This window comes from Dipodomys merriami, unplaced genomic scaffold, assembly GCF_024711535.1.
Source record: "Dipodomys merriami isolate MVZ:Mamm:240054 unplaced genomic scaffold, mDipMer1.0.p SCAF_77, whole genome shotgun sequence".
Lineage (NCBI taxonomy): Eukaryota > Metazoa > Chordata > Mammalia > Rodentia > Heteromyidae > Dipodomys > Dipodomys merriami.
In genome coordinates, this window is record NW_027206368.1 from 54,879 (window position 1) to 77,021 (window position 22,143).

Genomic DNA, 22,143 nt, shown 5'->3' on the forward strand with positions numbered 1-22,143 from the left:
AACATCAATTTATCTGACTGTTTCTGCTTATGTCAGACATATACTATTTGTTGCATATAAGGGAACCCTTGGGACCTATGTTTCTTTGGGTCTGGCTTACTTCACTTAATATAATTTTTTCCAAGTCTTTCCATTTCCTAACAAATAAAAAACAAATTGTTTAAATAGGGATACAGGTGGACCCATTGCAACAATGAGATATAAAAGTCGTTATGGAGAAAAACAAACTTTACATCTTTGGAGGGAGGGGGGATTAAGGGTGGGTGGGTGGGAGATGGGAAGGGATGGTAAGGGGAAACAAAGGAAGAGGCAACAATGTTTGATAAGAAATGTATTCATTACCTAGCCCAAGTAATTGTAACCCCTCTGTACAGTATTTTCGCAATAAAAAAGGAAAGAAATTAAAAAATTTTTGGATGTGATTACCATTTTAATCACATGGGTAAATTTCAATAGATAAATTTAAATAATTTTAAACTTGGAGTAAAGAAGATTTATTATGGCCTGGGAATGTGGCTTAGTGTTAGAGTGCTAGCCTAGCATGCATGAATCTCTGGGTTTGATTCCTCAATACCGCATGAACAAAACCTAGAAGTTACTCTGTGGCTCAAGTGGTAGAGCACTGTCCTTGAGCAAAAGCAGCTCACTGACAGTGCGCAGGACCTGAGGTCAAGCCCCAGAACTGGCAAAAAACAAAAACATAACAAAACAAATCAAAAAAAGATGATTACCCTTCCTAAATAGAATGGGCTTTGTCCAATGATTTGATGAATTTCAAAATTTGAGTATCCTCACTTAACTGCAGTATAGAAATTCTGAGTCTCCATCTACAGGCTGAATGATGCAAAAATTTTCTCTTGCTTGAGATATCAGGCCTGATATCCCCCAATCAACACATACACATATGTGTATACATACATGCATGTGTACATATGTGTGGACACATTTTATATATGTGTATATAGATATACACACATATACATATACACACAAGTTTATAGTGGGGAGGCTTGAACTCAGGGTTTAGACACTTCCTTAGCTTATTCTGCTTGAGACTAGTACTTACCTCTTGAGCCACACACACCTTCAGGTCCAGGTTTTTGTTGGTGTGTGGGAGATAGTCTTGGGTGAAGGTTATGAGCCTTTTTTTTTGTTTTTATTTTTTGGTGCCAGTACCAGAGCTTGAACTCAAGATCTGGGCACTGTCCCTTAGATATTTCACTCAAAACTAACACTCTATAACTTGGGCTACAGCTCCATTGCAGGCATTTTAGTGGTTAATCGGAGATCATGGCTGTAAACCATGATCCTCAGACCTCAGCCTCCTGAGTACCTAAGATTACAAGCATGAGATACCAGCACCTGCCTCAGACAGTATTCTTATGTTTACTATTTGCATTTTGAGCTGTGTGGCTCTAGTCAGTGGCTTAATCTCTCTGAATACCATTTTCTGATATGTGAATGAAGTTTAAGAAAGAACATCAATAATAATAAATACTCCATGGGGTGGGTATGGACATTTGATGGGGTAAAAATAAAATAAATGAAACCTTCATGTCTCAATACAGGAGTTGTTAGTAATCAATATTTATTATTTGTCATTATTATTTGGCCTGACCTTGATTTGAGAAGCCTTATAAGGTGCAGGGCAGAGAAGAGAAGTCCCACTGCAGCCTCTTCCCTGCCCCATCTCACTGGCTTTCTTTGAGGTCACTAGAGGCCCCCAGCCTTGATAAATGTCCTAGCCCTATATGTTATGACTTGCTGGCAGATTTGAATTTGACTTTAATCACTCGTGCTCTGGCTGTGATTTTGAGGAAAATGGCTAAATACTGTTGGTGCCAATGGGGAGATAGCAGCCCATTCTATACTCTGGTCATTGAAGACTCCCCAAAACAATAGAGAGAGGGAGGGAGAGAGAAGGAGAGGGCTGGCAGAATCTGTGCTGGACCAGGACTGTCAAATGGGATAGAGAGACCCACCCTATAGCCATTGAGGGGGCTCCCTTTCTTTTCCTGGAGTGCTGGTGATGTAGGTATTTTTTAGATGATAGGATAGAAGGATCAGAGTAGGCATGTCACTGAAAGGATCTGATTTCAAGGAATGGATACCCATGTCTTACTCTTCTTGCCATGAGAGGTCCTTGGTGTCCTCAGGTTCCTAGTCTTTACAAATGAAGCTAAGGCTAGATCTTCAGTCCCAAGGCCCAGGGAGGATTCAATAGGCCTGAACTCAAGCACAGCATGGACTCTGTAGGGGGAATCTGACTGTCAGCACCAGCCAAGGATGTGTGGTTAAAAAACTATGCCTCCTGGTTGTCTGTAGGTTCCCGGATACCCAGAAGTTTCTATTTCACTCAACTCTTGAACTAGATCATTCCTTCCTTCCCTTTCTCCTTCTATCCCCTCCCTCTCTTTTTTGTCTTCTTTGGACTTGATCACAGGGCCTGTGTCTGAGCTTTTTCGCTCAAAGCTAACTCTCTACCACTTTGCGACACAGTTCCACTACTGGTTTGCTTTTACATATCTGAGCCACTAATGCCATAATTCTTCTCTCCCTCTTTCCTTCTCCTCCTGCCCCTACTCCCTTTCTTTCTTTCTCTTTCTTTCATTTTGTGTTTGTCCTATGGTCTGAAAAGAGGGCTTGGGCACTGTTTCTGAGCTCTTCATTCAACGCTAAAATTCTACCACTTGGGCCACAGCCCCACTTCCAGATTCTTACAGTCTTTCCTTCCCAGGCTGGCTTTGAATAGCAATCCTCAGATCTCAGCCTCTTCACCAGCTAGAATTAAAGGTGTGAGTCACCATCACCTGGCTTACTTTTTCTTTTCAAAAACTTTCATCACAGGCAGAGTAGTTAGTGCTGTAATGAAGCACCAGCCAGACTCTGTAATAAGGACATACAAGTCTCAACTGGCCTAGGGTCAAACATTATTAAAACCAATTCACACTGAGGAAACCAGGTAAGACAGATTTACCCAGAAGGGTGAAGAATCTATGCCTGATGCCAATAGTTACATCTAGACTCCTAGTTACTGAGGAGGCTGAGATCTGAGAACCATGCATGATTCAAAGTCAGCCTGGGCAGAAAAGTCTGTGAGAGTCATCTCCAATGAAGAACTAAAGACCAAGAAGTGGAGCTTTGGCTCAAGTGGTACAGTGTGCCAACCTTGAGAATAAAAGCTAAGGGACAGAACCCAGACTCGAAGTTCAAACCCTAGGATTGGTGCACACACACACACACACACACACACACACACACACACACACACACACACACACACACACACACACACACACACACCACAGAATGCCTGTAACCTGTTTGTCTCTTGGTCCACAGGTTTATTCCCAAAAAAAGTACTGGGACAGGGGCACGGATTTGAGGTCTGAGTCCACTGACACACCAGGAATTTTCCTCCTCTGTAATATGGAAATAAGCATACCTGACTTATATGGTTGTTGGGAGCATTAGATGAGCTAACAAAAAGGGGCGTATGTGTGTTTGAGTGTGTGTGTATGTGTGTGTATTTGTTTGTTTGTGTGTGTGTGTGTGTGTGTGTGTGTGTGTGTGTGTGTGTGTGTGTGTGTGTGTGCCATTCCTAGGGCTGTCCCTGAGCTTTTTTGCTCAAGGCTAGCACTCTACCACTTGGGACACTGGTCCACTTCAAGTTTTTTTGATGTTTAATTGGAGATAAAAGTGTCATGGACTTTTCTACCCAGTGCTGGCATTGAACCACAACCATATATTGCTAGCCTCCTGAGTAGTTAGGATTACACATGTGAACCACTGGCTTCAACTATAATGAGGTTTTAATGAAGGGGAGCTGGTGATATTCTTCAGTTCCTATTTGATGGTGACCTCCCCTGAGATCCCTAACATGGAATCAAAAGATGGGGCTCTGCCTTCAAGGAACCAGGATGAGTCAAAAACAGCCAAGCAATGTTGCATTGACATACAGCCCGGTCTTATTTCTACTCACAACATGAGATTAAGGTGAGTCATTAGGAGCTTCTTTTCTTCCTGTGAGGGACACTGCTCAGACACACTTACAAGAGCACTGACAAAGAAAATGAACGTAGACTTCAAAGTGATTGCAGCTTCTACATATATTGTAATCATGTGATTGTACCTAGCCTTGAAATGAACAGAAATGTATAAGTTTATCATGTTGCATGTGCCGATATTGTAGGTTGGCAGACATGTATGTCAGCAACTGCTCACAAGTGTTTTAGACCCATGGATGATGACTTGCTTTATCATTAAAAAAAGTTTTAAACTGGTAGTGCAGAGTAGGACTTGAATTCAGGGGCTGGGCCCTGTCCCTTTGCTATTTTTACTCAAGGCTAGTGTGTAGCGACCGTCTACTCGACCAGCGAGGAAAAACGACCACCACACCAGGAGTCTTCTCAGATCACGCTTTATTGGAGAGCCTTTTAGTTGTAGGAGAGCTTGGGCGCAAGAGAGCGTGCACCCGAAACACAGCCGCTTATATAGGAGAATCGGAACGCGGGTCTTTCTATTGTTGGTCGCCTGCCTTTCACCGTCACCAGGTGTCATGGGATTGGCTGGGGACTCTACCTGGCTCGTGCACGCTCACAGCCCAGGCGTCCCGCCAAGCACCGTCTGGGGTGGTTACCTCAAAGCTGCAAGGGAGTGGGCGGAGTCTCGCCTCGGCTCCCTACAGTTCCCCCTTCTTTGTTTTATGGCAACAGGTAAGAGTAGAGGTTGGGCCTCTGTCTAAGACATTAATGAGAGGACCTTGCACTGGTCTTCGCCTGAGGGGCGCCTTCCCCAGTGATGACCAGGCCCGTCCGATGCCTTTTTTGCAGAGGTGGGATCTTGGGCATCAACCCACTTGCAACCCAGCATCCTCTTCTTGAGGAGATGAGAACCATCTCCTCAAGTGCAGTGCACTTGCCTTGCACCCTGTCCCAAATTGCAAATTGCATACCTGTCCCGGTGCAATGGGATCCCCTGATCCCTCGGGGTGCTAAGGCTATGCAGAATGGTAAGGCTTAACTGCCTCTCAGGGCCGACAGCCAAATCTGGGGTGAGGATCCACACTCCAAAGCGGCTAATGCTTGCAAGATAACAACCTTGTCCCTTCTGGTTTGGGCTCGAAGGCGACAGACCAACCATAGGCAGACCACGCATCCTCCCAAGCAGCAGGCTAAAAACATTCTGACTCCCACCCGCTCTTTGAAAAAGGACACCGCAGAGGCAATCCAGTCAGTAAATTGTAACAGCCCACAGCATCATTGGTTTAGCTATCACAGGGATTGCTATTAGCACTGTTGCTAACAGCAGGAAGATCAGCTGCATCTTCAAGAGGGGGTTCTGTTGCAGTCTCCACCGGCCTGGTCAGTCTCATTGGCACCCAGTGAGGTACTTCTTGACTCTGTGGAAAAACACAAACAGCTCCCCTGGATCTCGTTATTACCGGATCCGGTCCATACCATTTATTATTAATAACATCCTTCCACATAACCATGTCTTTAGTATCCATGGAGTCTCTTGTCATATGCCAATCTGCGGCAGACTGATCGTTGTCATTTAGAATTTAAAAATTAAGGGTAAAGAGCGCAAGAGAAAGTCTTTCCCTGGGGGACGCGGACTCAGCAACTCCCCCTTTTTGTTTTTGAAGCATTTCTTTTATGCTTCTATTAGCTCTTTCCACTATACCTTGTCCTTGAGGATTGTAGGGCAATCCGGTGGTGTGGGCAACCTGCATTTGTGCGCAAAAGGCGCGAAAACCATGGGAAGTATAAGCAGGGCCATTATCCGTCTTGAGTCTAAGGGGCTTTCCCCAAGCTGCCCAAGCTTCTAAGCAGTGTATTCTGACGTGAGACACCTTTTCTCCTGCCAGAGGTGTGGCATGAATGACACCAGAAAAGGTGTCCACAGACACATGTAAATATTTCAACTTACCAAATTCCGTCAGATGAGTAACATCCATTTGCCATAGGGCGTTTGGTCTCAACCCCCTGGGGTTTACCCCCACATGGGGAGGATGAAGAAAGGTAACACAAGATTTACAGGCTTTAACAATATCTCTTGCCACATGCCTGGACAAATTATATCTTTTCCTAAGGGTATTAGCAGGTACATGATACAATCTATGAAAGTCTTTTGCCAATTCTACAGGATCAGCAGCAACCAGAGCCATAGCCCGAGTTGCCTGGTCCACCAAATCATTACACTTTGCCATCGGGCCCGGCAACATAGAGTGGGCACGAATATGTCCAATATAAAAAGTATGTTTTCTGTTTAAGATAAGGGATTGAATCTGTAACAAAACATTAGAAATTGTACTGGCCTGCTTAACTGAAGCAGCAACTTCAAGAGAAGCAACGGCATTTACAACATATAATGAATCAGAAAATAAGTTAAAAGGTTGATCAAATCTTTTAAAAACTTCAAGCACAATTAAACATTCAACAGCCTGTGGGACATTCGGCCGAAAAATAAAGACTACCGGCTGTTTGTGTCCTTGAACAAAAAAGGCACCTTGTCCAGATTTTGATCCATCCGTAAAGATGGTTAGAGCATCAGCCAAGGGCTCCTTTGAAGTGACAACAGGAAAATACACTAAATTTTTGTTAACTATGGCAAGCAGAGGATGCTTAGGATAATGATTATCAATTACATTTGGAAATGAGCAAACAAGAATTGCCCACATATCCATTGTGGCTGCTAAAATTTCAACTTGCTCACGGGTGTATGGAATAATTAATTTATCTGGAATTTTTGCAAAGTGCATTAAACAATACTTTATACCCAAAATTGTCTGCTTAGCCACTAATTCAGGAAAATATTGAACAGTTTTTGCTCCCACAGAATTGCCGTGGAGCCACAATAAGGGGCCATTTTGCCAAAGAACCCCCGTGGGATAATTTTTTGTTTTTAATATACATAAATCAATAGGTAATTTCAAATCAACCCGTGAAAGTTGAGCCCTAGACAAAGCTGCCTCAACCTTTTGTAGGGAATTTAGTGCTAAAGGTGTCAGGGATCTAGAGGAGGTGACTTCAGGGTCGCCCTCCAAAATAGCAAATAAAGGTAACAACTCTGACCGAGGGAGATTAAGAAACCCCCTTATCCAATTAATATCTCCTGCCAATTGCTGAAAATCATTAAGTGTTTTAAGATGACCAGTTCGAATGGAAAGTTTTTGTGGTTTAATCTCAGTAGGAGAAAAAATGGTTCCCAGAAATTGAACAACACTAGTCTGCTGAACCTTCTCAGGGGCAATAATTAATCCTTTATTAGCTAAGGTCTCCGTTACCTGCCCAAACACCTTATGAAGAGTCTCTACCGAGGGAGCAGCCAACAAGATATCATCCATATAATGGACAATCTGTACTTTTGGAAATTTTTCCCTAACAGGGGTTAATGCAGCCCCCACGAACAATTGACAAATTGTTGGGCTATTAGCCATCCCTTGGGGGAGAACTTTCCACTGATAGCGAGCATCTGGGGTTTCATGATTAACCGAGGGCAAAGTAAAGGCAAAGCGCTCCCTATCCTTTTCATAAAGAGGTATGGAAAAAAAGCAATCCTTAATGTCTAAAGCCAAAATAGGCCACTCTCTAGGTAAAGCAGAGAGCAGTGGAAGTCCCCTTTGGATGGGTCCCATAATTTGCATCTGGGCATTTACTGCTCTAAGGTCATGTAATAATCTCCATTTTCCGGAGGCCTTTTTGATCACAAAAATTGGGGTATTCCAAGATGACACTGAAGGCTCAACATGCCCCAGCTGCAGCTGTTCCTGGACAAGAGTTTGAGCCGCTTCCAATTTTTCTCCAGAGAGGGGCCACTGAGGAACCCACACCGCCTTTTGCGTTAACCAAGGTATGGGTACTGCACCTTCAGTGGAAGCTTTGTTTTCAGAGGCCCCTAAGAAAAACCCAAACCCTTCCTGTCCTGTTTAGGAAGTGGCTCTATCAGCTCCTTGCGTCCTTGGAGACGCCAACCAAGCCCCAAGGCTGGCACAAATCCTTGCTGTTTCATCATATTCTGACTGGCCTCAGAATAATCATTAGTTAAAGTTAGCTTTAGCTGTTGCTGCACATCTCTTCCCCAAAGATTGACAGGGACGTCTACCACAAATGGCTGCATTTTTCCAACCTGGCCTTCGTCTGTTCTCCAAGTCAATTCTTTTGCACTTAACTGTGGGGCATCAGCATAGCCCAGCCCTTGTAAGGTCTGGGAGGATTTCTGAGTTGGCCATTGCTTTGGCCACTCCCCTCTTTGGATGATGCTTCGATCTGCCCTTGTATCCACCAATCCCTCAAATCTTCTCCCTTCCACTTGGAGAGTTAGCATGGGTCTTTGGTCTAAAGTTATGGACAGGCATGTAAGGTCGACTCCAGTGGAGCCTAGCCCTTTATCTCCTCTCTCTATCTCCTTAGCAGGGAAATTGCCATGAAGAGAAGCAGAAGCTGTGCAATTCTATCCCCGGGAGAAATGGACACCACTCCATGGGGGACATGACAGAGGACCTTGATAGTCGCCGTATAGTCAGGGTCAATCACTCCTGGGAAAATTATTAATCCTCTCATTGTGGAGGAGGAGCCTCCTAAAACTATTCCTACAGTGCCTTCATCTAGGGGTCCTGTCATGTCTGTCTCCACAATCTGGACTCCCATCTGCTGTGTTAATACCCGTCCGGAGGTGGCACAGTGGTCCAACCCTGCGGAGCCTGAGGTTGCTCTTCTTGGCTGGGGAGTTGTTGCGGGTGCTGTCTGGGAGCCAGAGTCTGAAATGCCCCATAAACTTTCGGGCCCTTGGGACGAGGGCCCATCTCTCCGTTTTTTGGCTCCTGTTCCGAATTAGTGTTAGTAATTTGGGGGATAAAATGTCCATTGATGTCTCTAACTGACCTGCATTCGTTGACCCAATGCTTTCCCTTTTTACAACGAGGACACACTCCTGGAGTCCTTGGCGGCCTGGGTATATTTTGTACAGGACCACCATTTTGTGGGCATTGCTGTCTAAAATGTCCCAACTGACCACACTGAAAACACCCTTTTCCTTTACTATCTTTTGCGGCCCCGGCAGCCGACAAGACAGCAGCTGCCAGCCCCGCATTGGTCAGGGGGCCACCTACTTCTCTGCAGGCTTTTAACCAAGCTTCTAGGCTTTGGGTTCTTACTGGGGTAATTGCCCTCTGACATTCCTTGGTGCTTTGTTCAAAAATGATTTGTTGTACAAATGGCATGGCTGTTTCCAGATTTCCTAATACCCGCTCGGCTGTCTCTAGCATACGGGCAACAAAATCAGAAAATGGCTCATTAGGGGCCTGCATGATTTTTGTTAGATTGCCAGCCACCTCTCCCTTGTTTGGGAGGGCTCGCCAGGACCTGTAAAAAACCTCGTTTACCTGGCGGTATACTTCAAAGGGATATCCTGTCTGGTCTACCGAGTAGATTCCCTGCCCGAGAAGCATGTCTACGGTCCAGTCTGGGTGCCCGTCACGGACATTTTGTCTGTATTGGGCTTGAGCCTTGTCTTGTACAATTGACCGAAAATCAAGGAACTGCCCGTGATTAAGGCAAGTACGGGCCACTTCAAACCAATCCATAGGTGTCATAGCATTAATAGTTAGCCTTCGAAGCAAGGCAGTGTTATAATTGGCCGTCACTCCATAAGTCCTGACTGCCTCAACTAAATCTTTTAACTGGGAGTAGGAAACCGGCTCAAAATTTCTTTCAGCACTAATGGGATTCTCAAAGACTGGGAAAGCGGCTGCTAATCGCGACCAGGTTTTTTCTTTTATAAAGTGACTCTTCCCTGCCGGCGGGCACGGCGGGGGTCCGACGGGTGAGGGGCAGCTCCGTTTCCTCTCCCTGGCTGCTGCGGTACTCCCACCCCTAGGGGGCGCCACCCTCCATATCTGTCTGCCTCGTGCTCCGCCGCAGCCTCTTCTAACTCTTCACTATCAGCTGGATCGAGCTGCTCTCCCTCCTCCTCTAACATTTCTTCCTCTGAGTCACTCACAAGATTACTATATTCTTGGTCCTGCCCTTCCACATGTAGGGCTGAGAACCGGTTTGCTTTTAAAGAAGGGCACGGGGGTCTCCTTGAGACCCGCTCCTCTCTGAAACCCTTCTCCTTTTGTGAGGGCTGCAGCCCCTCTTGCTTTAATTCTTTAGGATCCTTTTGTCTTTTTTCCCTTTTTCTTTTAGGCCTATTTTCCTCCCCCTTACTGTATGCTGACTCTGATAGACTATCCTGATGCTGCGTTAGTACTTTGCGTCCTTCCTGGATTAAATCAAACCCTCCCTCCTCGAGGCAAGTGCGCACCATCAAAAAGACAAGCCACAAGGGAAGAAGCAATGCAAGCAACCAATAAATATCTAAATCTACAGTGAACAGCATACTGGGGGATTTTTACCGACGTCTCCTCTCCGCGTGTTGAGTTCTGGCTCCAATTCGGCCTCTCGCGCGGGTCCCGTCCCAGGTTCGTTCCCGGGTTTCGGCACCAGTTGTAGCGACCGTCTACTCGACCAGCGAGGTAAAACGACCACCACACCAGGGGTCTTCTCAGATCACGCTTTATTGGAGAGCCTTTTAGTTGTAGGAGAGCTTGGGCGCAAGAGAGCGTGCACCCGAAACACAGCCGCTTATATAGGAGAATCGGAATGCGGGTCTTTCTATTGTTGGTCGCCTGCCTTTCACCGTCACCAGGTGTCATGGGATTGGCTGGGGACTCTACCTGGCTCGTTCACGCGCACAGCCCAGGCGTCCCGCCAAGCACCGTCTGGGGTGGTTACCTCAAAGCTGCAAGGGAGTGGGCCGAGTCTCGCCTCGGCTCCCTACACTAGTGCTTTACCACTTGAGTCACAGCTCCATTTACCTGCTCAGGCTGGCTTTGAACCGCAATCCCCACCTCTTAGCCTCCTGAGTAGCTAGTATTACAAGTGTCAGCCAACAGTGCCCAGCTGACACATAAATGTCTTTTGTTTAGTGACCTAGGAAGATGGCTCAGTGATAGAGTATTTGCTTCTCATGCATGAAGCCCTGGGTTTGATTCCTCAACACCACATGAACAGACAAAGATAGAAATGGTGCTGTGGCACAAGTGGTGGAGCATTCACCTTGAGCTTAAAGAGCTGAAGGACAGTGCCAGAGTTCAATCCCCATCACTAACAAAAAATATTTTGTTTACATATGGTGGAGTTCCTTTCAATGTATATACTATTTTAGATAAATATGAAGAAGCACTTAAGCACCTTACATTGTATAAAGATAAGAGTTATGCATTTCTGGGAAGAAAGTCATTAACTTACATTATGTAATGGTGTGTGTGAGGCACCAAACGGTCTCTACATCTTTGTCATTCTCCTGAAATTTGCCTTGGGTGCAGTGCAATGTTCAATGCTCAGACCATCTCAATAGACACATTTGGCATTTGTCAAAAATGACAAATCCCAGAGTGGTACTGGTGGCTCACAGTTATAATCCAATCATGAGGTTTGCAATGCGAGGATTGCGTTTAAAAGCCAGCCTGGGCAGGCAAATCTGAGTCTCTTACGATTAATTAACAATGAAAAACTTGAAAAACAAAAAATGGAAGGAGCCAAATCACCAGTGGCTCACGCCTGTAATCCTAACTACTCAAGTGGGAGATCTAAGGACCACAGTTCAAAGCCAGACCAGGCAGGAAAGTCCATGAGACTCTTTTGTTATTGTTGTTGTTGGGTCTGGTCCTGGGGCCTGAACTCTGGGTCTGAGCACTGTTCCTTATCTCTTCAGCTCAAGGCTATCTCTCTACCACTTGAGCCACATTGCCACTTCTGGCTTTTTTCTTTTTGCTTATGTGGTACTGAGGAATAGAATCCAGCGCCTCTTGCATGCAAGGCAAGCCCTCTACCACTGAGCCACTTTCCAAGCCCTCCATGAGACTCTTATCTCGAATAAATCACTAGAAAACCAGAAATGGCACTGTGGCTCAAGCAGTAAAGTGCTGTCTTTGAACTGAAGACCTCAGGGACAGCGCCCAAGCTCAGAGTTCAAGTCCCATGACCGACCAAAAACAAACAAACAAATAAAGGATCCCTTGTAGGAAAGTCTGTAAGACTCTTATCTCCAATGAATCACCAAAATGCCAGAAGTAGAGATGTGGATCAGGTGGTAGAGCACTGGTCATGAGTGATAAAAACTAAGAGACAGAACCCAGGCCCTGAGTTTAAGACTGAAGATCTGAAAACACACACACACACACACACACACACACACACACACACACACACACACAGGAAGAAAAATTGCTATTTTAGTCCAAATGCACGTACAGATGTGCAGGTACATAAGTTTCAAAGAGGCAGAATCAAATATGATCACAGTTTGGAATACCAAAAAATACCATGTCCCATCAGTTCCTGGCAGAGAAGGAAGGCATGTGGCATTCCACCCTCAGGGAACTGCTCTTGGGGACATTCTGGGAAATCCCTCCACAGGAACACATCTGGACTACTGGAGAGTCAAAGGTGGCAAATTCCTCAAGAACCAGAAATTCACATTTCACTCCCTCCAAGGGGCCTACAGCTCCAAGAGGGTCTTTGCACTCACTCCCCAATCAACAATCCCTAAAATACAGATAGGATGGGGAAGAGTGAATAGGGAGAATTAGTGGGGAGGCCTAGCGTCCCTGTGCAAGTGGTTAAATGGGAAAAGGACTGACCTGAGTAGAGACACAGGATATGCAGGTGGAAGTTAGGGAGGGGAACAAAGATGATGAGGGCATCAGTCCTACAGGATACAGACATGTGCAGACAGGGTACACTCCAGAAAGAGAATGCTGGAGGAGGTCAGGGGACAGGAGAGGGCAATAGAAAGAACTGATTGTAAAGTATGGTAAGTAGAAATAAGACTTCCATACTGGGGCACCAAGGGCCCTGGGTTCTATTTCTGACTCTACTGAGTGGACAAATCCCTATCCTCGCAGCCTCAATTTACCCCACCTGGGAGAAAAGTAGGAAGAAGCACAGACTGTTCTGGTGCTGCCACTGAGGTCACAGAGGAGGAGAAAGGAGAAGCTGCAGGTTTGAAGTAAACCCAGACAGGGGTGGGAGACTGGGGAGCAGCATTCTCTCAGCACCATACTGAGGCACTCAGTTATCTGCCTCCTAACCCCTCGGGGTGCCATCAGGCTGCCGATTATGGTGCAGAGCCCCAGCCCCACGTTGAGCAGGAAGCATAGGGCTGCCAGTAATAGAGTCACTGCCTGCAGAAGTGACACCTTCTGCTTCTGCACAGCCAGTCAGCCCCACCGGCCCTGTAACCTTGCTCCAAGCCTAGGCACATCCACATGGTGGCAACAGTAACAACTCAGCAAAAGAGTGTGGCCCAGGCACCAGGCCACTCCACAGCCCACCTTCACTTCTTCTGTTTACAGGCTAGCAACCCAGATGCTACCACTTAGTCACCACCTCAGGGGGGAGTCGCAGCCACCAACCCACAAGTTGGGGACTATGGAGTCCTCACAGTCAAGATTCCCACTTCCACACTTGTTAGACAACGAATATATCTGTTACCTTGGCCTTCTGGAGAGTTCCAGTCTATCTAGGTGTGATATGTGGGTCTGATATCAGATATATCCCTCCTCAACTGAAATGGTGCATCTTGCTCCTCCATGGCTCCCCCCCTTGCCAAGTGAGGTGAGAAAGAGCAAGAATTGGATTGTTGGGCTATAAGCCGTACGTGCTTGGTGCTAGTGAGCAGGGTGCGTTTTGGTGGTTCAAGTGTACCCCAGGGATCTATCCCTCTTCACAGCCTCCTCTGCGTCTGTGAGCTATCCTTGAGGAGTCGAGCTTCTCAGGCTTTGCAGATACTGCTGGAGCCCTGCCATTGCCCTGCCTCCAAGGTCTCAGACTCCCCACTGCTGTTGGCCAAGGCCTGAGGACACCAAGACCCCAGGATTTCAGTGTCCGCAGCCATGAAATGGGGTCCATGCTGTGATCAGTGTGTACTGTTCCACTAATGGGCCACAGATGTTGGGTGTGCATGCACATATATAAACCAGAGAGCATTGCCTGCTGCCTGTGACATCTGTCTGCCATTTCTACCAAAGTGTTAGGGAGGCAACATGAGACTGTCCTCTGGCCTCTTCCTCATGAAGGTACAGTCCCATGCGTGTCCTCTGGACACTAAGTGCACGTCGATCCCTTCCAGAAACCTCCAGTTTAGTGTTTGTCTCTATCCAGCCCCATTAGGCAACCATCAGCCAGCACCAATGTGGGCTAGACCCTGTGCCAGGCTCCAGGAGGATGTACAGGAAGCCCCAAGCCCTAAGAGTTCAAATGACTGAGGGCTGAAACACCAAACAAACATGGAGTGACCCAAGACAGGCTAATGTGGTGAGGGCTCTGAAGAAAGACTTTCTGCACCACAGAGAATCTGGTCCTCCTGATCCACTGCTCATCCCGAAACTGCTTCTTCCCTGATGCCTTCCTGTCTGCCATGTTCCACATGTGCCCTCTTGATTCTCTTCTTTCCAGCCTGCCACTAATCCTGGTGATTTACAAGCCACAAACATAGATAACTCTCACCTCCCGTTTCTTTTGGTTCCAGGCTGAACAGTAAGGTCAGTATTTCTGACATCATAGCTTGAGTCAATATCTGTAACAAAACTTTGAAGGCTTGGGTCACCTTGGCTTGAATCCACATTCCTGGGGATGACACACAAGAATTAATCAAAATAGGCAGTTTTGGCTCAAACTTGTAATCCTAGCTACTCAGTGTGATATCTGATTTGCTATTCACTGGAAGAAAGTTTATTCTATCCTCAATCCTTCCTGCGGTAGCTAATTTTCTCTCCTGAGCCCCTTTCCCTTGGTAAAGAAGGATATCCATGGGAACAAAAATGTAAATTCAGAAACATTTTTGCTAAAAGTAAACTTCTCTCTCTCCCTCAAGCTTCCCAGACTGGCAGCTTTGCAGTTTATCACAAATTTTGCTGAATGCCACTAACAATTATGATGCTTATCACCAGCTGTACTGAGTTCTTTATTACTCAGGAAGTTGTAATAAACATCATTCCTGTTCAGAAAATTTCAGCGCACTGTCAGAAGCATTGACTCGTGTGTCCCCATTTGAGCTTCTGTGTGGTGTGAGGGTGCATGCTGACATGCATTCTCTCTGGGAAAAGGATTCCCCTTCTTCAACATCAGGGCAAAGGTCCAATGTCCCAAGGCATGTTTGACTCAAGGCTATGATTTGCTTCTGTAACCTTGCTTGCTTGCTTTGGTAAACATCACCTATGTGAAAGCACTTCCTATAAAAATCCCCCCTGAACAACAAACAGGGCTGTTCTCTAGCTCTGTGAGCTGAGGACAGATGGAATATGGCTAAATAAAGAACTTCCAGCCAAATTGCCTGAGTGCTGTCATATCTTCCTGGGAAATTGGAATACTACAATTTAAATTGGAATACAACACAAGTGGCTAAAATCTGAAGACTAATCTCCATTTGAAGCCAGCCTTACAAGAAGGCCCATGACATGACACTTTTATCTCCAATAAACTACTCAGAAAAAGAAGAAGTTCTGTGACTCAAGTGATAGAGCACTAGCCCAAAGCATAAAGAGGCTCAGGAACAGCACCCAGGCCCTGAGTCCAGGTGCCAGTACTGGGAAAAACAAATACAACAACAACAAAAAAAAACGGGTAATCAACTCTCCTGTCTTCCTTGTCCTTACTTCTCAGCCTAGTACTGTCTTTGTGTGTTCTGTCACAGTGCTGTTGACCAAGAAGTCCTTTGCACACAGAAAGCCTGCTCTTTCTTACCTGCACTGGCCACATCATTCATTCTCTATTCTCCATTCGATGTTAAACATTTTTTTGGGGCGGAGGTCCGGTCGTGGGGCCTGAAATCTGGGCCTGGGAGCTGTCCCTCAGCTCTTCAGTTCAAGGCTAGCACTCTACCACTTGAGCCATAGCGCCACTTCCGGCTTTTTTCTTTTTTTTTTTTTTAATATTTTATTTTATTTGAGAACATACTTACAGAGGGGTTACAATTACATGGGCAGGATAATGCATACATTTCTTACCAAGCATTGCAGCCTCCTCCTTTGTTTACCCTTCAATGGCTTTTTTCTTTTTGCTTATGTGGTGCTGAGCAATCGAACCCAGGGCCTCAGGCATGCAAGGCAAGCTCTCTACCACTGAGCCACTTTCCCAGCCCCTCTATGTTAAACTTATTTGTTCAAGGCTGATGTTCTATGTTGGGTCTTCGTCCGTCCCACGAAAGATGGATGGGGTCTGAGGAAAGGTAAGTGTGGCGCTCGCCTGTTCCCCAGCCCAGGAGACAATCAGACGCAGCAGGGAGCCAAATCCAGCAGGTAGAAAACTCATTTATTAACAGAGAGCAGCCCTTATTAAATACAAAAAGGGCGGGTGGCATGGCAAGGGAGGAAGAGGAACCAATCACTGTCAAGGTCACACCCTATCATGCACCTGAGCCTTCATGGGCTGGTTAGGCACTGATAGGAAGATCAATTGGGCTCTGCCCACTCTACTCTCTCCCAGCGCCATCTTGGCTGCCCATGTGCTCTATAGTAAATTGGGCTCTGCTCACTCAACCCCCTCCCAACGCCATCTTTGCTGCCCATGTGCTCCACAGTTCTATTGTTGAGTCTCACCTCTACTGTATCTCACTTTTTGGAGATAAGAGTTTCAGCAACATTTCTTTCTAGTCTGGCTTCAAGCCTCCATCCTCAGTTCTCAGCCCTATAAGTAGCTAGTTTTATAAGTGTGGGCCACTGGTAGCCAGCAAATTTGACTATGTTTTGGTACCTTATATATGTAGAATCATAAATATAGTTTTTATTTTTAATATGGTTTATTTCACAGTATTTTAAAGATTCATTCTTGTTGTAGCATGGTCAGAATGTCATTCCTTTTTAAGATTGAATAATATTCCCTTGGCTGGTTATACCACATTTTGTTTACCCATCAAGAGACATTTGGTTTTCTACCTTTCTACTACTGTGTATAATGTCATGAATAACATTATTATCTTTTACATTGTGCACACTGTTGTAAAAACACGCCAGAGACATCCTTTTATAATAAACTGAGGTGAATCCCCCTGTGGCTTTCCTTCATATTAACTATCAAAGAGAAAACTTAAAGCCAGTGAGGCTCATATGGAGTGACCAACTTAAATATTTTTCATCCTATTTACAAGGATATTGCTGTATTCCTATATAAATAAATATCCAGCCAGGTACTGGTGGCTCATGCCTGTAATCCTAGCTACTCAGGAAGCTGAGATCTGAGGATTGCCAGGTTGGGCAGGAAAGACTGTGAAACTCTTATCTCAAATTATCCACCAGAAAATCCAAAGTGGTTCTGTGGCTCTAGTGGTAGAGTGCTAGACTTGAGCTGAAGAGCTGAAAGAAAGTGCCCCGGCCCAGTGTTCAAGCCCCATGTTCAAAAATAAATCAATAAACAATATCCAACAAGTTGACAAATCAGGCAAGGCCTTTGCAAATTTGTTCTTCTCTTCTCTGGAAACTTCTTCTACACCTTTGTGTGGACCTGAATGCTTAATAGTTCCTGTCTTTGATCCTAGCTTATCAGGAGGCTGAGATCTAAGGATCCATGTTCAAACCCAGTCTGGAAAGCCAATTCTGACAGACTCCTATCTCCAATACACTAGCAAAAAACTTCAAAGTAGAAGTTTAGCTAAAGTGGTAGAGCATCTGCCTTGCAGGAAAAAGCTAAGCAAGTGTATGGGACCCTGAGTTCAAGCCCCAGTACTTGTACACACACACAAAAGGAAAATAAACTTTGTTTAATTCGTTCATCTTTTCAGCAGCTAGATCAGAAGTTCTGCCACAGAAAGGCCTTCTCTGGCCATATGACCTAAAATATTAACTTCCTCTCAGTTCCTTGATTTTCTCTCAGAGCAGGTCTCAGTTTGGGCCTCCCTCTGAAGGGTGTGAGCTCCAAACTCACTCTATTTTATAACATCCTTTTCTCTAGCAGCACCTAGTCCCCATTATTGAAAATCAGAAAATTGGACCTCCTTCTGAGCAGAGCAGTTTGCAAAAAGGGTCGCCCTCTTCTCTGGGTCAAGTAGCCCTAATAGAGCTGACAGCTGAGGATTTTATCTCATACAACTCTCAACCACGGGAAGGTAAACTGAGGACCTTCCCAGGATAAGAAGTAATTCCTGCTTGAGCAAAATGTATCAATCAATGTCACAACAGGAAGGAAACTATTCAGAATATATCTTCCCTTCCCCTCTCCTCTTCTAGCTCTCAAGAGGATTTTGAAAAAAATTGGATTTAAGTGTGGTTATTTTTCATATCTTCCCAGAGTCACTTGTTCAAAGCTGCACACCAGCCCAGGTTGCCCACAATAGGAACTCCACCTTAGGAGCCCAGCTTTAATCTTGGACCTCTTTCATCACTCTTACAATATAGGATGCACCCAACAAGGGAAGGCGCTTCAGGGGCTTTATCCTCCTCCCACAGACAAGTTAGTTCCAGAGGGGAAACTGACCTGGCCATCGACTGAAAGTGAACCAGAATAGGATGAGCTCAGAGTGAGCCCTCCTAATGGGAAAGTCACAACCATTAAGTTAGATAATATATAATAAAGGGTTGCCTGTCTGTGGTGGCTCACACATGTAATCCTAGCTATTCAGAAAGCTGAAGTATGAGGACTGGGGCTTGAACTCAGAGCCTGAGCCCAAGGCTAGTGCTCTACCACTTGAACCACAGTACCACTTCCAGCTTTTTCAGAGTTGGTTATTGAGATAAGATTCTCATGGACTTTCCTGGTCAGGCTACCTTTGAACCACAATCCTCAATCCTCAGCCTCCTGAGTAGCTTAGATTACAGGTGTGAACCACCAGTGCCCACCTGGCCCCCATTTTTCAGATGTACCTCACCTCATTCTCTTTCTCACTCAGAACCAGCCACACACCACTTCCTCCTGATATGGGGTTTATTCCAGCCCTGAGACTTTCACCCTAGCTATTGCCTCTGTCACATGCCCCCAAAGCTGGCTCCCTCTCAATCTACAGGTCTTGGCTTCAGTGCTACCTCTTCACAGAAACCTTTTCTCTATGTATGTGGATTCTGGGGTTTGAACGGGTTTGAAATCAGGACCTGGTCACTGTTGCTTATCTTTTTAAAATCTTAAATATAGTATTCTACCATTTGAGCCACAGTTCCCAATTATGCTTTATTGCTAGTTCATGGGAGATAAGAATTTCAGAGACATTTTTTGTTGAGACTGACTTTGAAACATGATCGTCAGATCTTAGCTTCCTGAGTAGTTAAGATTACAGGTGTTAGCCACCAGCACTTGACTCACAAGGACTCTTTCTGGCACTCTCACCTGCACTATTTATCTTTATATAGTTGTTTCATATATTGGTTTATTGACTTTTCACTTGGCTTCCACAAATAAATGATCAGTTGTGTCTTGGGTAGGTTCCCTGTCTGCTCCTAGCCTACATTTTGGATCATTCACACCTGACATGCATCTGATGAATGGTGAATCTCTCCACCCACTGTCCCCTTTTACTTTCTTTTTTTATTATTTGTTGTATGGTCTTTGGCCTTGAAATTAGGGTCTGGGCATTGTTCCTGAGTGTAATCCTAGGTTGTTAATGTTAGCTTCTTGGGAGGCTGAGATCTGAAGACCGTAGGTCAAAGCCAGTCCAGATAGAAAAGTCCCTGAAACTCATCCCCATTTAACCACCAGAAAACTGGAAGTGGCATTGTTGTTCAAGTGGTAGAACACTATCTCCTACTTGTAATTGCTTGCAAACATTAGTTCCTCTGGCTTCAGTAGCCAGCCTTTGGATTGAGACATGATCTCTCTATGCAGCCTTGGCTGTATAGGGATTATCCCTCCTATAATTCGTTTTTGAGTATACTTCTTGCAATCTTTCACATCCCAATAACAGGTCCCTGTGCTCTCAACTGCTATTATCTTTGATGTCTTATAATACTCTCCACCACTTTCTCGAGAATTGCTCTGCTCCTAGGCCTGAATACTGCAGCATATTCTGAGAAGAGTGGTAGCTATTCGCTAGCCACACCCATCCTGCCAAATCTCCGCCTTAAATTATATTTAGTCTAATTATGAGACTACCCAGAAGGAAGGGAATATTCTGCTAACCGCCCTCCTCCAACCCTGCTTCTTAGTAGACAGTTTATGATCTCAAATTGTGGCTCCCCAGAGAGGAATCTTTCACTGCTGCTTAAAAAGAAAGACCAGGCAAGGGAAACAACACAGAATCCTGGCCTGGAACTGTGCTAGGACTGGGGTTCTTCTGCAAGAAACAGAAGGGAATGGCAGGCAGAGTGGTACCTAAGCCTCTCTTCAGAGGTGACTGCTTGACATTATAAAGCAATTGAAACTCAGATGACAAGATGTAATGGTTAAGCCAGGTAAGTAAACTGGCTCTCCTTCTATAGGGAGAGGTAAGTTGGAAAGATCTGCAAGAGTTGGGCACGGTGGCACTGTTGAAGGTACTCTTTTTACTTGGACAGCCTAAGTTTTCTTTAATTAAAAGGTACATGCCCATGGCATAATTGAATGTTCTGTCATGTATAGATCCCTGGATCTCATATGGTAGTACCTCATGTCACACTTTACTTTAAGAATGGTGGGTTCCAGCTTGTTGAGTCTTGGCTCATCAGAACACAGGGAATATTATGCAACTTGTTTAAGCTATGGGTGCTCCATTATTTGTTCAATATTTGTCTCTCCCTCAGGTCCTCAATTACCAGTTGGCAGTTTACATTTTGTCCTCAAACAGACAGTTTATATGGACCAACATATTTGGCCCTCAGAACTAGTGACTCTACCTGGATAACATCCTCCCCTCAAAGGGAAATCTTCCTGTTATAACAAAATATAAAAAGACACCTAAGCTCCAGATTTCCACCTTGTAGGCATATTTTCTTTTTCCAATTGTGGGGCTTGAACAGTGTCCTTGAGCAATTCAACTCAAGGCTAGAACTCTACCAATTGAGCCACTGTGCCACTCCCAGTTTTCTAGTGGATAATTGGAGATGAATATCACAGACTTTTCTGACCGGGCTGGCAATGAACCATGATCCTCAGATCTCAGCCTCCTGAGTAGGTAGGATTACAGGTGTGAAGCCAGTTCCAGCCATCATTTCTTTCTTGCAGGAACATTTCAGGGGTATGGAATAGCACAACACCACATAAATTTGTCAGCAGCTGCCCCGGGGAGAACCAGATGATTAGACCAAAATAACTAACCTTGATATTGCCTTTGCTGTCCAAAAGGATATTGTTGGGCTTAAGATCTCAATGTGCGATTGTGTTCTGCTGTAATTAGTACAATTTGTTTGAAGAATCTCCTGGCTTCAACTTTATATAAGTGGTGGGATTTTCAGATAGACTTCAGAAGGTAGCCCCTAGTGGCCAATTCCATGATGAGATATACATACTCTTTTTTCTCCATCACCAGGTACAACTTGATGATGTGTCTGGGCCATCCAGCCTTAAAAATGTCCATCTTATTCTCTATTCAATGCCTGGAGGACTCTCCCATATGACGTATTTTAAACTGCCATCTCGGTGTCTGTGAAGTGGTGATGGGACAGTTTCACTCAGGTAACTTGGTCAAGGAGTTCTTTTGTCTGGTATTGTTTGATGATCTCCTCGTCAAGCAGCTCGGGGATGATTCTTTGTATTCTGCGATCCTCCTGCTATGAAAGCAGGTAGCAAGTCTCCGAAAAATTAACTCAATAAAATAATGGGAAACCCGGCAAAAAGTAAAAAAGAAATACCAAAATCCAACCAACAAAACCTGCAACCAAACAGATCATCAATCTAGCTTTGAGTTAATCCAGCAGCTTACCAAGCGAGAGCTCCCAGCACTGTTAACTGACAAATGTTGGGGCACAGTGGCTTCCTATATACCCTACATGACCTATCACAATGGAGCAATCACAACTGTGCATAGTGACATCATGGGGGAAATGGACAAATCAGATTCAGACCAAGTGAGGTCAGAGAAAAAGTGGACCAATTACAGCCTGCCACCATTGACACTGTAGCTCTTAGGCCTCCAAGACTGTTGCTAGAGATTCCAGAAGGACTTGAGGTTGCTATGGTTATTTTCATGGAATTTTTGAAA

The 22,143-nt window shown here is 45.1% G+C and overlaps 1 long non-coding RNA gene across 1 annotated transcript; it reads right to left on the bottom strand.

Moving 5' to 3' along the window:
• Positions 1–4,924: 4,924 nt before the first annotated feature.
• On the bottom strand, positions 4,925–21,878 carry LOC138818511 (uncharacterized). Its single transcript, XR_011369154.1, has 3 exons — positions 21,261–21,878; positions 14,556–14,675; positions 4,925–5,401 (listed from the first exon to the last, which is right to left on the bottom strand). It is a non-coding gene; the product is annotated as an uncharacterized lncRNA (long non-coding RNA).
• Positions 21,879–22,143: the final 265 nt, after the last annotated feature.